Source organism: Canis aureus, chromosome 21 (genome assembly GCF_053574225.1).
Source record: "Canis aureus isolate CA01 chromosome 21, VMU_Caureus_v.1.0, whole genome shotgun sequence".
Taxonomy (NCBI): domain Eukaryota; kingdom Metazoa; phylum Chordata; class Mammalia; order Carnivora; family Canidae; genus Canis; species Canis aureus.
The window spans coordinates 51,430,325-51,443,785 of NC_135631.1; the positions used below are offsets into that span (position 1 = coordinate 51,430,325).

General features: G+C 35.2%; 1 long non-coding RNA gene across 2 annotated transcripts in view; it reads left to right on the forward strand.

Annotated features, from left to right (window-relative positions):
- The first annotated feature begins 1,861 nt into the window (after window positions 1-1,861).
- Window positions 1,862-13,461, forward strand: part of LOC144293498 (uncharacterized) — a 28,478-nt gene continuing 16,878 nt past the window's right edge. Inside the window, exons 1-2 of one of the 2 annotated variants that reach the window (XR_013360720.1) lie at window positions 1,862-1,976; window positions 11,606-11,695. This is a non-coding gene — a long non-coding RNA (uncharacterized LOC144293498). Of the gene's footprint in view, window positions 1,977-7,399; window positions 7,578-11,605; window positions 11,696-13,461 lie in introns of those variants that run through there. The other variant, XR_013360721.1, reaches the window with a different exon arrangement.

The window sequence follows — 13,461 nt, forward strand, 5'->3', positions numbered from 1 at the left end:
ATCTCTCTATCTGGATAAGTTAAATTATATTTTGTTTTAAAAATTACTTGTCTTCTAAGTAAATTTTAAACTCTAAAACAGAATGAAACAAACAAAAATCTCTTGAAGGGAAGTCCTTTGTGGGGCATGTATGCACATCTAGTCAAGACTGCAATGTTTCAGATCGGTGCTTTACTGACAGTTTACACCATATACGTCTATAATATATTCTGTAGCACAGCATACACTCATAGGTACACATGTGTATGTATGCGTGTTTGCATGAATATTCATACCACAAAATGGTAATCGACAGAACCATTGCCAGCACTATCAGCAGGAAATAGTCTCATGAACATGATTATGATGGAAGATGGGAGCATATGGGATCAAGGGCTCCTGAGTCATAAATCAATGCTGGAACCTGGTATGACGTATACTTACTTTGTGAATTCCTGTGCAAATTTAATTTATGCAGGCTCCACAGCCGTGTCTGTCGGATGGGAACAATGACTATTCCCACGCAGATGCCATATGTGAGTACTGAGTGGACTAAGTATCAAGGGCTGCACACATTGTCTTGTATAACAAGACTTGACAGGGTAGGATTTTTTTTTAATTATATTGTGTGCCTTTTTTTGTTTCCTCAACACACTCAGAATATAGGAATGGGGTTGATGAAATAAAATTCTAGAAGGAATAGCCTGGAAGCCTAAAACTTCTAAAAATCAGCATGAAAAGTAACTCATCAGCGATAATTTAGACATCATAATGTGTACTTCCTCTCTTTCCCAAGTTTATGAGTAGAAAAAATAACCCCAAATTCATGAAGCCATGGTGTTTAATGTCACTTCTTGCCAACCTGGCTATGCGTTAAGAAAGAAACTGCCACAAAGTAGAATATGAAAAGTCTCTGAGAGGATGCTCCGTCCTGATTTGGAGCAGCACGTAGGATGGCTAGGCAGTGAGTCTCTGATCTTGGTTAGTTCTTTATCAAAAGATAATTAAAAGCATTCAAATGTGAAAGTGTAAGTGTTCTGTAACTTCAGTTATATGATTTTTTTTCTCTTCTATTTGTAGCATTTTAAAGCTAAATTTAATAATGGTGAAAGTCAGCTGACACTAATTATGCTTTTTAAATCATGAACAATTTTCGAAGTTACTTCAGTGTCAGTCACGAACCCAGCTTAAGAATTAGTTTATATTATATTCATGATAATGATTACCCCCATAGAGAGGCATTTTACTTGGCATGAATATCTATGTCATATAAGGTTATAATGAAAAAGTGGGGCAGATATTTTTAGTAGAATTTTTACACTCCTAAGTAAAAATCAGTGCTGGATAGTTGTTTGACAAGGACATATTATCTATGCTGATTACCCAGCTGTTTTAAAGCACTTTAATATTCTGGTGAGTCCAATAAATATGAAGAGATGAACCCTGGATTTCAAAATGTATATGAATCTTCCATTTAATTTTTTTTCTGAATTGTAATCAAATTCAAATGGAAGTATCTCAACATGGTGTGGCCAGTATTGAAATCTCTTCATTCATAACATTTTAAAATAACCTGTCTAAAGTTGACAACCTTTAATATTTTATGTAATGAGTTATCTGATTTCATAATTCATTGAAAACATATTTAGGTAAATAACTCATGCCAGGTGGGATATTAGAGAAGGGATGACGAGGGTAACTTTTTAGTACAGAGACATTTGAAATCGAGTTTTTGTGGGGAATCAAAACAAGCATAATTTAGAACCGCAGGAAGGCTGAGAGCTGGAAGGTACCAGGAACTTCGGAGGCAGGGGAGTAAAACAGATGCTGGGTTTCAAATGATCCACTAGGAGTATGGAAATTCCACACTCCACCTCCACACCACACCAGATCCCACTTTCTAACATAGAACTGGAGATTTACGTTCTGGAGAGAGATCGCTTTTAACTCTCAATGCCTTCTTCGTGTTGAAGTAAAGATTAATAACAAAGCAAGAGGTAGGAATCCAGTTTTATTTTTCCAGATAACTTCAACAATATTTATGGATATACCTGTCTCCTACTTAATTATGTTATCGTTTTCAAAATATATTATTTTCATGTATGTCTGGACTTATATGTCTGAACTATCTCTTATTCTGTTTTTTTCTGAGATATCTTCTCTGTTCCATATATATCTCTGTTCAATGATAATAAGCATTTTTTAATACTATAGCTTTAAATGTATTTTAAATTTGATAAGTCATGCCTCTCCCTCACCAATTTTTCCAGGTTACTTATCTACCTGTGGACCTGCTGTATGTCTATGCTGTGAATACGATACATGCCCCACCAACACACGTACAGAAAAATTATTGAGAGATTTAAAACTTCCAATCATGTATTTAAATGACCTTGTACTTATAGATTAATTTTATTAGATTTTACATTTCAAATAATCAGCTATTCATCTTTTCAACTGCCATTTCCATATAGTTGCAAAGTCTTCTCTGTGGGATTCATGCATCTGCTTGGTTAACAACTTCCTAGATACTTTCTAATTCTATTGCTTCACTATGTAGTATCTTATGTTTTCTAAATTAAAATGATCAGTACACAAAATTTGATAATTAAAGTAATGGAAACGTTTCTAATCTAATTAGTTAAAAATTTTGCTGTTGGTTGTTTCAGTTGGTTTTTCCAATTCAATAGGTGATCATATTGTCTTAAAGTGCTGGTAGTTCAATCTTTTTTACTCCAGGATGTAGAGGCCTTATTTGTTTTCCTTTTAACACTGGCCAGGAATAATTTTTGCACCCCACTAAATAGCATGGGAGATAGGGGACATTCTACTATTTATGATCTTGAAGATATTGTCTCTAATGGGTCCCTGGTGAGTATATAATTGTGATTCAGTTTTGTCTAACCTCTCATCTCTTTATCTCTCTATCTCTCTATCATGTATCATAAAATCTTTGCAAGCTAAAGGAGTTCATTTTTCCCACTTAGTTTTGTTGTGTAGTTTTTAATAAGGTATGAAACATTATCAGATAATCAGACTTTTTGGTTTTTGTGTGTATGTGTTCTTTTGCATTGATGGAAATATTAGAAGATGTCCTTTTTAAATTAATCACTATTAATAAATTAATGTAATAAGTTACATTTCTAATATTTATTTATTTATGAGAGAGTGATGTGAGCAGGGGTAGAGATGCAGAAGGAGAGGGAGAAAGAGAATCACAAGCAGGCTCCACGCCCAGCATGGGGCTGACCAGGGGCTTGATCTCACGACTCTGAAATCATGACCTGAGCGGAAATCAAGAGTCGGATTCTCAATGGACTGAGCCACCCAGGTGCCCCTACATTCCTAATTTAAATCATCATGAAACTCCTAGAATAAACCTTAATTGATTATAATGCATTGTATTTCATTTCCTATTGTTATTTAGTTAACTTGTATTTTACTTAATGATTTTTGTATCTATTCATTATTGGAATTGTATTATATTCTATTGTCGTTCCCCTTTATTAGGGCACACTAGATTCAAAACATAAAATTGGCAGCTGTAAAAAAAAAATTGGCAGCTGTAGTTCTTTTCTACTTTCTATCTTGCATAATATAGGAATTAACTTTAAAATTAGTAATATTTACACATTAAGTCATCACGGTCTGGATATTTTAGGGGCATGAACAGGTTTTCCAATACCGTTTCATTTTCTTTAATTGGTTTATTAAAAGTCTATAGGTAGCGGGCAGCCCAGGTGGCCCAGGGTGTGATCCCGGGTCCGGGATCGAGTTCCAGGACCTTCTGCTTCTCCCTCTGCCTGTGTCTCTGCCTCTCTCTTTCTGTCTTTCATGAATAAATAAACAAGATCTTTAAAAAAAAAATCTATAGGTAGCTTTGTGCCAGTTGTTGACATTACATTTGTTTCTAAAGCCTACTCATTTAACCCGGATTTCAAATTTATTAGCATTCAATTCGTGATAACATTGTCCTGTTTTGTTGATGCTCCTCTGTGTCTATAATGATTTCCTTTTTTTCATCCAACATTTCAAGTGCATCTTCTTCCTCCCTCCTTCCCTCCTTTTCCTCTTTCCCTTTCCTTTTTCTTTTTCTGTGTTCCCATGATCAATCTTGCTAGCGCCAAAAATAAACTTAGTAGAGCAGCAGCAAGGATGAATCTCAAAATCTACACTGAGTAGTAGAAGCCAGATACAAAAAAAAAAAAAAAAGTATAGTTTTTAATAATTCCACTTATGTAGACTCCTAGAAAATACCAATGAATCTATGCTCTTAAAAAGCAGATCTGAGTTTTTCTGCTTTAAAACTTTATCTCAGATGGTTTGTTGCATTTCTTTCATGGTCATTGTATTGTTCAAATGTCGTATGATTTTGACCTGTGAATGCATGTTATCGTGTGAGGCCTTTCCAGCATCCTGGGCATGTTTTTTTTTTTTTTTTTTTTTTTTTATGATAGTCACAGAGAGAGAGAGAGAGAGAGAGAGAGGCAGAGACACAGGCAGAGGGAGAAGCAGGCTCCATGCACCGGGAGCCCGACGTGGGATTCGATTCCGGGTCTCCAGGATCACGCCCTGGGCCAAAGGCAGGTGCTAAACCGCTGCGCCACCCAGGGATCCCCCTGGGCATGTTTTAAGGGAAGAGAGAAGCAGAGCGCTAGGGCAAGAGTTTAGAGTGGCACAAGTCACCAAAGACCACTGGCATTTGCTGCAATCCCATGCTGACGGACGTTTACTGTTTGACTTTCAATTTTCCATGAAAATAAGTATTTGTGATGAAAATATCCTCCTTGGTATTTCACCCACTGGGGTTTTTGAAGGGGAGAGTAGAGGCATAAATGATGAGGGGCTTGTCCTGCTGGACTGGCCAACTGTTCTCTTGGTTACATTTCTATACCCTTTCTTCTGCACCAGCACTCAGGGCAGGAGATATTGTCCAGGGCAAAGCAGTACAGATTCCAGCACAGAATTTAAAAAACTTCTTACAAGCTATCAACCATTACTTCCAGCAGTCAGTATTTATTTTATTTACTTATTTATTCCTGTGCTATATAGATCCTAGAACGTTTGCAATGCAGGTAGGGACATGTCTGACTTACTCAGCATTAAAATTCCAATCTGATACTAGAAGCATCAGATCATTATGTGTTTAATGAATTACCAAAAATAATGTGAACCTACACTCTCTTCTTTATACCTCTCTGTGTGTATGTTTCTTCTGAGGCTACTACAATCCCAGGAGATAAGACACGATGGTATGTTGCTTATTCTCACAAATATGGTCATACTAATTTTCTGATAAAACAAAAGTATAAGTTAGTATTGTGACACAGCACGATTCCAAAAATAATATAACCTAAATTTAAATGATCAGAAAACAAGGAGCATAAAGGAAAATTTCAGTCTATATAACATGTGGATGAATGACATCTAGTCATTTTTCTCTGTATACAAAGCAGGAATAAACAGATCACATTTTACTATAGTATGGAATGTATCAGATTAGTCTATGTAATTATGTTAGATATCTATTAAGAGTATGCTTAGATTAACCATCAATGAGCATCTTGGATAATCAAGGTTATGTATTAAGGCTAGTCTTGCTATAGGTTAATGAACAGATTTACTCACATTATACAGGTTACAGAAATAAGAAGTTTTTAACTGAGAGTAATTAGCCATAGCAGTTAACCCATGGAATACATAGCATACAAAACCTAAAAGGAAACATGGCAAATGATAAATGTCTGTAGGATGTGCCAAGGAACTCCAAGATGGCCAACATTCAAATGGAGACTCTTCCCTATTTTACCTATGCTATAATCCCTTTTCATTGTGTCCAGTCATCCAGGCAAGTCAGTTCATGCAGCAGCCTATTAGGAATATCTATGTGAATGAAAGAGAAAAGAACTGATTTGCACTTGGAGTCACATAAGACCGCTCCCACCCCCAACAGCAGTAAGAGTGTTCCCAGGTTGCCAGAGATACCTGCATCTGTAAACACTCAGAAAAAAGAAAAAAAAAAAAGAAAAAGAAAAAGAAAAAGAAAAAAGAAAACACTCAGAAATACCAGCGAAGGAACTGGCTTTCTCTTGAATATGGGATGTAAGATTAAGTACTTGTGAAACTCATTAAAGGAAAGAGTAAAAATGAAAGGCAAGAAAAAACTGAGTTGAAATATTTATTTTCTATGCAATATTATAACTTTTAAAATTAACAATAGGTCATGACCACCCACATGTATAAAAACATTTATATAACAACACAATTTTAACTTTTTTAGAATGCAGTTCGATACATTTACATAGTCATTTAAGTGGCTTGTCACTTTTTCTGTAACAAAGAAACTATAATGTTTTTCCTTAAATATATGCCCTTCATTTTAAAATAAATTCCTGTCAGTGGAATTATGGGGTAAGTCATTTTAAAATATTTAAGGCTTGCTGCACATTTCCAAATGTCCCTTTAGATTATGTGTGTCAGTTTGTATTTTCCAATACCTTGCATTATATACAGCAGTCTTGTTAGTGCTAGTGTTAGTGGAAAGTTGTGATAAAAATACTAAGCATTTCCAGATTAATTTATAATAGATATAAGTCCTTAGAATTCAAGTTCTTTTACCATTTTATTATTTAACTCAGTACCTGTTTGGAAATTATTTGCCCATCGTTTAAATACCGATCATTTCTGAAAAAAAAAAAAAAAGTGGATCTACTATTTAAGATGCCTGTAAAGCTGCCCATTGCTTATTCAATGTATCATCAGGAAGTTCAGGCTGCCAATTATTCTGTTATAATTTTAAGTTGCATTTGCTTTTCTTCGTGTTTTGGTCTTAGCGTCCATGCTGGCTTTAGAAGAGTGGCAGGAGGGTCTCCATTCCAGCCACTTCCATGGCTGTAAGTCCATCCTTCCAGTGACAGACCCCAGCAAGCCTTCTAATCCCATTCCAAATGTCCTCCAGCTACCTAGGACTTAAAACTCCCTGCAAATTGGCCCCAACACACTTCTAGTGCCAGCATGCTCCTGACCCTCCAAAGGCAGATTTCAGGGCTAATGAGCATGCCCTGGGCCTGAGGGATGGTGAATGCACAGACGAAGGCAGGAAAGGGGACATTCTCACATGTGTGCAGTCAGCTGCTCATGGTTGTGGAAGAAGCCAGAGCGTAAAGCAGCATGGCTGTGCTGGGTGCCTGCTGGTAGGAGCCAAAGCTCTTCATCTTAAAATCTTATTGCACTTGTTCTATATAAACAACCATCTGAAAGTAAAAAAACCAATAATATTGATACTTCTTTTCATATTTATGCTGTTTTGCCCATAGCTTAGAAAACCGCATGTAAAAATATGAGTATATATTTGTTACTGAGAAACTATGTGATAATTCTTTTTTTTAATGTTTTATTTATTTATTTAAGAGACAGAAAGAGAGCACAAATGGGTGGAGGAGCAGAGGAGAAGGAGAATGAGAACCCAAAGCAAATTCCCTGCTGAGCACAGAGCCAGTCACAGGGCTCCATCCAGGGCTGGACATGGGGCCGGGTCCCAGGACTCCAAGATCATGACCTGAACAAGAGTCAGTTGCTTAACCCATGGAGCCACCCAGGTGCCTCCCCACCCTCCTTTTTAAAGTTAGGCCTATAAACACACATCCTATGTTGTAAAAATTCATTTTTAAATCTTTAAATTTAAAAAGTGGGATGGACTAAATTTTGCTTGTACATGAAAAGTGAAATAAAGTGAAGAAGAAAAAGTAATCAACATCCAAAGGAGAAAGATTCATGGCAAAAGAAAATCAAATTGGATGAAAATATCATTTTTCTAATGATGGGATAAAGTCCACAATGAAAATTTGATTATCTTCAAGTAGAATATTAAAACATACAATACAACATCTCTTTCCATTGCTCAGCAACATTGATTCAAGTTCCAATAATAATGTTAATTGTTGACATTACTATATGTTACCAATGGGTGGAAAAAAAAATACCAGCTAATTAATTCCATTGGTTTACTAGCTATTTATAAAAATATATATATACATTCTAAACTGAAATACTAATTTTTTGAATGCTCAAAATGGTTACAAAATTAATCACTTCTCAAGAATGACAAAAAATCCAACACAGAAACTATGCAGTTCAGTATATCTAATCACAATGAATAAAAATGGATTTTATCACCACAAAGATAAGAAAATTTTAAAAAATAATAAGGTAAAAAGATACGCTCTCCTAAATAACACTTTGATTAATTTTGAGAGGAAATATTTGGGACTAAGTGATAAGTATTAAACATGTGAAGACAAGATTACTAATATATAAATAAGTGGACTGTGTTCACTAAATTATGTCAAATTTGTGCCTGGGTCTGATTTTAAGAGCTATGGCACAGATGTAAGCTCTGTTGGAATCTTCTCTGGAATACATAGATTTTTTTTCCTTTTGAAATTCTTCTTTTCTTTTTCTTTTTTTTTTTAATTTGAATATAGTTGATACACAATGTTACATTATTTTCAGGTGTATAAAATGATTCAAGAATCTCATATGCTATGCTGTGCTCACCGTGAGTGTAGCTACCACTGATCACCATACAACGTGATTACAACACCACTGACTACATTCTCTATGCTGTGCCTTTTATTCCTATGACTTATTCCTTCCATAATTGGAAGCTTGATTTTTAAGCTCCTCAGGATGCTACAAATGACACTATGGTGTGGCCTTTCTCAAGCCATCACTCTACAATTCTGGTGTCACATGATGAAGGTTAAGTAGAACCAATTGGTTCTATTAAAACATTGTGATGTTAACCATTTTCACAGAATCCAAAGATTTGGACTGGTACATATTAGTTACATGAAATAAAAGAGAAAAATCCTAATCAAAGGTCACATTTCTTCAAATCTTCCATCTTCCTGCCTTCCTAGTTGTCTCTCCTTTTCTCCTCCCTTCCTTTCCTCTTTCCTTCCCTCATTTCTTTGTTTCTCTCTGATAAAATTCAATGTGCTTTCGACAAACATTTGACATCTGATTTCATTTACATCCCTGTGTTAACAGGATTATTTTACAGTTCCTTTGAATCACATAAGTTCATCTTATTCCAACTCCCAGTAGATAGGAAATAACTTTGTACCTGTTAGGTTTTGAAGCTTAAATGAAGAAAAGAATAAAAGTTTTATCCCAAATAAGTTCAGCTTTGTGACTTTCTAAAGAAATCTTCTCTTTTATAATTCTTGCTCATTTTAAATTCTATAACTCAGTGAAATATCTGTTCAACAAAAATTTCCCAAAATATTTACAGTATCTTTTACAAAAAATGGTTTTAAATATTCTTATTGAAATTTTATTAGATATGAATTAAACACAAGCTAAATAAATGACCCATCATTTGTGATTTTTAGTAAACTCTAGGCTTCATGTCATAATCCATTCTTTCCTCCTTTAGAATTTAAAATTCTAAAAATATAATAATAGTAATTAATAACAATATTACTCTAAAATATCCTGTGTTTTATAAATATTGAATGTGGAAATAAATCATTTTAATAATAAATTGGCTGTTCATATATATTACACAGTATAAGTCATAAAAGATCAACTATTTTTTTGACATATGTGTGAATTGATGCATAGAAAAGACTAGGTATTTGTTATCCAATTTGATAAACAAGATGAGGAGGTGGGTTTATAGCCTGTTGTCCTCTTTGTGTGTAATTGCCTTTTTATCCCTAAATGGTCTTTCTTGATAATGCATTGCTGCTATACACTAAGTGCTGTTTTAAAACAGATCTGATGAGCTACTCAGCACTTTGATTTTCAAATGAAATAAATATGATTAAAAGAATTTCTGATATGTAAAAACTGTTACACATTTTGTATCCAAACATTAGATTTTGTTTGAAGTTAGCGTTCAGACAAACATACCACAGATCTAGGAATAAGCATTCTCCCTCCACATCCTGCTATAGGCTTAGCCACCATCAGAAATAGGAGCCAACTGGGAATATGTGGGCATGAGGAGATTTATTTTCATATTCCCAGAAGAGACAGCACATCTTGAACACTGTTCATGGACTACATTCCATGATATAGAGGGCAGTCAATGCACGTGAGTAAATAAAATGACCAGAAATGATAACATCTAAAAATACAACAAAATTTAAGGTTCACTGTTATAAATTTTAATATAAACTCTATTATATCCTTTTTTGGTAAATATTCCATTTATTTATTTGAGAGAGAGAGAGAGGAAAAAGAATAACAGTGAGGCGGGCAGAGGGAGAGGGAGGAGCAGACTCTGGTGAGCAGGAAGCCTCATGTGGGACTCGATCCCAGAACCCTGAGATCATGACCTGAGCAGAAGGCAGCCACTTACCAACTTAATCACCCAGGCACCCTGTAAACTTTTTTATTTTATTTTATTTTATTTTATTTTATTTTATTTTATTTTATTTTATTTTATTTTAATTTATTTACTTTTTTATGATATTCACACAGAGAGAGAGAAAGAGGCAGAGACACAGGCAGAGGGAGAAGCAGGCTCCATGCTCCAGGAGCCCGACGTGGGATTTGATCCCGGGTCTCCAGGATCACGCCCTGGGCCAAAGGCAGGCGCCAAACCGCTGCGCCACCCAGAGATCCCTATATTATATCTTTATAAGAGATATATATGTATAAAATGTTATGTATCCTAGTAGAGATAAAATTCTATCTTAAGGTATACTTGCTATTCTTTTTATGAATAAAGGCCTAATTATTACTATTTCAGAAATACTTACCTAAATCCCAAAGCCTTTGAAAATATTTGTAATTCAACTTTAAAAATCTGAATTAGATAATAATAAAAAATCAAATTGAGAGCCAGTGGATGTTTGAAATAAGATCGTTTCATTAAATGGAAAAATCACATAGAATTTAGGAAAGTACTTGTTGTGGTATAGCAGGACCATTCTTTTCAGAATTAAAAAAAAAAAAAGTTGGTACATTTGACGGAGAATTTATAGAAAATGAAAAGACACAGAACAGCAAAAACATCACTGAGGGAAAGCTGAGCATTGACAAAAGGTCAAGTGTGCCCAAGAGTTCATAATGAGATTAACGTGGCATCGCACATTAGGGTCTAGCGACCAGAACCTGTAGAAATGATCCACCAGGAAGTGCAGCCAGCCCTATGGGCTTGGTGATGCATTTATCTTCATGCCTATCTCTTTTGAACTTCAGCAAAAATTCTTGCCTTATTTAGAAGATGCAACCCATAAATTTTATCCATTTCTAGACATTGGTTCCCTTTTTTATTCTCTGAGTCTTGCATTGTCTTGACTTCTTGCCACACATTCCTCTCCTCATCTCCTATTGCTATTGGCAGCACATTTTTCTTTCACTTCTGTTTAGTGTCTGAGGTCTTGTCACCTGGACAGTGCTAATCCTGGTAACCACTGCCTGACCTTCTGGTTAGATTTTTGAATGCTACTGATTCGTGGATTTAGAGCCACAGATATTGAAATGCTATTCTGAATCTCTGAGGATAATCAGGTGGCCTACCTCTCAGAGTTGTTTTTTTTTCTTTTTTTTTTTTTTTTTTGTGGCATTATGAACTGAATGAACTTTATTCCTCTGCATTTTCCTATTACAGAGCTAAAGAACCCACCCTCCCCACCTGCTCTGCTATTCTACTCTACCTGGATCATCATCAGCCCTTTCCCATTCTGTGACATAAATCATGGTAAGTGGCCTCTCTTAAAAAGCACTGAAAAGAAACTCTGACTTCTCTTGTATTTGGCTAATGTATCTGTTGGATAATGATGTATGATGAAATCAAGTAGCAAAGAAGAGCACAAACGAATGTGATGGATCAAGAAGGAAGAATACTTTTGAAAATAGCATTGTTAAAGGTAAATTCTATTTGTTCTCAATAAAAGTAAATTCTTGTTTTCTTTACTCTGTTGAGTTTTTCTGCATTTTCTCTTACCAGATAAGAATCAGCAATTTGCCCTTTATTTTTAGCTTTATGCAGCATAATGAATTAAATTATATTTTAAGTCACCAATTTGATTTAATCATAAATATATTATGAAACTTTAAAATACCACTATACTGAGCCAAAGCCTGATACATGCAAAACTATAGAAAGAAATGAAATAGAAGATTGAATGCTGAGAGTATCAAGACTCATAAATTTCTCTGAAATAATGAAGTAATAATGCATGGTATTCTGAATGAATCAGTAATTTGGTAATGATAACCAAAATCTAAGTAAATAACTGGACTCCCAGACTGAAACTAGTGAAGCTTAACTATTCACATCATATAGCTCTGGATGATGTTTCTTTGGCTTAATTATCAAGAAAGGATTCAATTTTCAAATTGACATCAAAATTTATTTCAAAACTATGGTGCCAATTAGTAACTTTTAAAGTATAAGAAATATATCCCCCTTTTTAAATAAGTTTTCTGAAATTTTTGGTGCCAAGTAAAAAGAAAACAAAACATTTCTATTCTTTTTTTTTTTTTTTAATTTATGATAGTCACAGATTGAGAGAGAGAGAGAGATTGAGAGGCAGAGACATAGGCAGAGGGAGAAGCAGGCTCCATGCACCAGGAGCCCGATGTGGGATTCGATCCCGGATCTCCAGGATCACGCCCTGGGCCAAAGGCAGGCGCTAAACCGCTGCACCACCCAGGGATCCCAACATTTCTATTCTTTTGCTATGTATGTTTTCACATAACCAGCTCTTATTTGGTTTAAGAAAGTTGATGACAAATATACAAATCAACTGGTTGGGCAAAATTAAGCATATATACACCAAAATAGTTGGTCTAGTGCCTTCACATTTACATGTTTGAATCCCACCAAATAAATACTCTTAATCAATAGTAGTTTAAATAACTGGGCAAATGGGTGAGTGTAGGGATTCATAGAAATAAATTTCAGGCAGGGTAAAAAGCAAATGATAACGATGTTGGTAGTGGTATAATCCAACACTTTTGAATACTTCTTAAGAATAAGGCATTGTTCTCTACAGAGACTAAATAATTTAATCCTGACAATAACTCAGGAGCCGGAGTACCTTTCCCATTTTCCAGAGGCGAAATAGAGGTGGTTAAAACTGATTAGGTAACTTGTCCATGGTTAGACAGCTGGATTGCCTACCCAACCTAATTTTAGGAATAAAGGATCTAAAGAGTTATAATTTTAGGAACTGGATGGGTGTACTGTTTCATAAACTCAAAGCAGAGATTATGGGAGAGACAAAGAGGGTGTGAAATTACAGAATAGCCAAAATGAAGGCAAAGGGAAACAGTGGATTCTTTTTTTTTTTAAGGGTTTTATTTGTCTATTTGAGGGGGGGTGCAGAGAAAGAGAGAATGTGCACCAGCAGGAGGAGGGGCACAGGGAGAGGGAGAGGCAGAGACTCCTAGGCAGACTCCATGCTGACCCCAGAGCCCGAGGGGTATAGATCTCAAGACCCAAGAGATCATGATCGGAGC